The sequence below is a fragment of the Loxodonta africana genome, chromosome Y (genome assembly GCF_030014295.1).
Source record: "Loxodonta africana isolate mLoxAfr1 chromosome Y, mLoxAfr1.hap2, whole genome shotgun sequence".
Taxonomy (NCBI): domain Eukaryota; kingdom Metazoa; phylum Chordata; class Mammalia; order Proboscidea; family Elephantidae; genus Loxodonta; species Loxodonta africana.
The window spans coordinates 25,825,221-25,827,996 of NC_087370.1; positions in this window are offsets into that span (position 1 = coordinate 25,825,221).

The window sequence follows — 2,776 nt, forward strand, 5'->3', positions numbered from 1 at the left end:
CATGAGGTATTACTGTTCACTTCACCCTTTATTTTCCCATAAATATTCCCCATCAACTAGCTGACGTCATTTCAAAGTAAATTTCCAATTATGCCCTGAGAGCAGCGTTTCGCAAACTTCTATAGTTGAAAATCCTAGAGAGATGGGCTTAGTTTGCAGAAATTTCATCCATTTTAAGTCTACTTTTCAGAAATAAATAAGGCAGATACGCTAATGTTAGATGTTAGCTAAGAAGTGAAAGGGGATTTTAAAGAATGAGTAATAAGTCACCTTTATCTCAATCCTCTTTCCTTGGTCCCAAAATCTGTGGAATTCCGTCCTCCACAAATGCCAGCCTCCCCAGGCCTCCTCACACTCATGGATTTTTCCCCTTGCTTTTTGTATTATTGTCCTGCCACATGGATGGGGTCTTTGGAGGGTGGTCTGCCATCTTGAATCTGAGGGGACATTGACAAAAGGGAGACCAGGATGCTGAATGGTCTGGGAACTGAGGAAGGAATGAGACTTGTTGAACCTTCTTCAGTTGTCTGAAAGGGGATCACCTGGTGATAGATTTTCTGTGTGTCGGAGGAAAGGCAGGAGGAAAAGGGGTGGGCAGATGGACGTTCTATCTATTGTAGCCCCTCAGGAACGCAATTGGCTGCTCTGTCAACAGCGAGTTTGCAGCCCTATGACTGTCGAAGAAGACTCAGGACGTTGTCTTTCAGAGATCTTCCAAATCAACTGAAGATAGTTCAGCAAGTCTCATTCCTACATGAGCTCTCAGACCCTTCAGTATCCTGGTCTTCCTCTTGTCAATGTCCCTTCAGACTCAAGATGGCAGATGATATTTTCACTCTTCCATCCACACATCCATCCATACACCCACCCATCCTTCTATCCATCCACCCACTTATCCGCCTACTCATCTAGCCATCCACGCACCTACAAAGCATGTTCCACCCACTTAACCATCCATTCCTCCATCCACGTATCTATCCACCCATCTAGTCATCTATCCATCCATCCACTCACCCACCCGCCACCAATATATCCATCCACCCATTTATCCATTGATCCATCCACACCAATCTATCCACCATCCATCCACCCATCCACCCATTGATCTACCCATCCATCCATCCGTCCGTCTGTCCGTCCGTCCGTCCGTCCATCCAACCATCCAACCATCCAACCATCCAACCATCCAACCAACCATCCTCTCACCTGCCCATCCACCCAGCTGCCAACCCACTCATTCATCCATCCATCTATCCAAACATCCACCATCCCTTCTTCCATTCCTTGATCTACCAGCTTTTAGAAACACGCACCCTGTGTGTGTCAGATGCTGAATAAACACCAGGCTCCAGGGAGGTACAGACCCAGACTGATGGATCCTTAGCGTCTCGAATCATCATTACACCTATTATTTACTATTTTTTGGCCTCCACTCAACCAGCATTCAAGCTATAAGTTCCCTTACAAGATTCCTCACGTCACAGATTAAAAACCCTTCTTTAGTCAAATTGTATTTTGTTAGACCTGATTTTCCTCTTTATTGCCAGGACACTAGACACCAACTCTACCCCTTCCTGGTGCTTCTGGGAGGAGCAAGGCTGGACTGGGGGGAGTGGGACAGACTGGAGGCGGGCAGGAGGCAGAGGCAGCTGCTGCTCCGCCCTCATTTCGAGGATTTGGCCATTGACGTAGGGAACATTACTCAGCAGAGACAGTGCCCTGTGTTCAGTCTTGTAATTATTTGGTCGAGAGAAAACCATGCGGTTAAGGCGGAATCGAGTTTGGCTTTTTAAATTCACCTGCGGTATCAGCATCGTGTAAAAGTCTGTGCCCCAAGATGGTGTTCTATGCTCTCCAGGGCTCAGAGAAAGGGGACACGCAGAGCCGAAACATAACCATGTGAACGAGTCATTGAGCTCCTGGTTCCAGGCTCCCACAACCCCCAGGTGCTCTCACACACCCCCTCAAGCCAGCTCTCTTTCCACCCTGGGAGCTTCTGCATCAGACGGTTCACCCCCTCCACTCTTTGAAGCAAATCTTGACAAAAGTAAATGACATGAGGGACGGGGACGTTCCACATTGCTCTGTGATAAAAAAAAAAAACACTGTTCCATGTGGCGGTTCGAACCCACCAGCTGCTCCCGGGGAGAAAGATGTGGCGTTCTGCTTCCATAAAGATTTACAGCCTTGGAAACCCTATGGGGCAGTTCTACTCTGTCCTATAGGGTCGCTATGAGTCGGAATTGACTCGACGGCAATGGGTTACATGTCACTTGAAGTCCCTGGGTAGCACAAAGTGTGAACGCACTCGGCTGCTAACCTAAAGGTTGGAGGTTCAAGTCTACCTAGAGGTGCCTCAGAAGAAAGGCCTTGGCAATTTACCTCTGAAAAATCACCCACTGAAAACCCCATGGAGCACAGTTCTACTCTGACCCACGTCGGGTCGCCGTGAGTCAGAGCCAACTCAACGGTAACCGGTTTATGTTGCTTGCAACGCTGTTGTCTCTCTGCCAGGCAGAGAAACATTTCTGTTAAGTAACGGTTCCCTCCTGCAGTGAAAAGTGAACTCCGACAGCCTTTTGCCAGACCTGAATCTGATAGCAAACCACAGAGCTCTCGGCGGCACAAATTATTGCTCACGATTACGTTTGGTGTGTTTGCCAGATTTCGAAAGAGGATCCAGCAGCATAAAAGATATGCCGTCAGTGTGCAGTGTCCGTCTTGACAAAATAAAATGTGGACGGTGTGCCATTTGGAGGCTGGTGATGGCTTAACG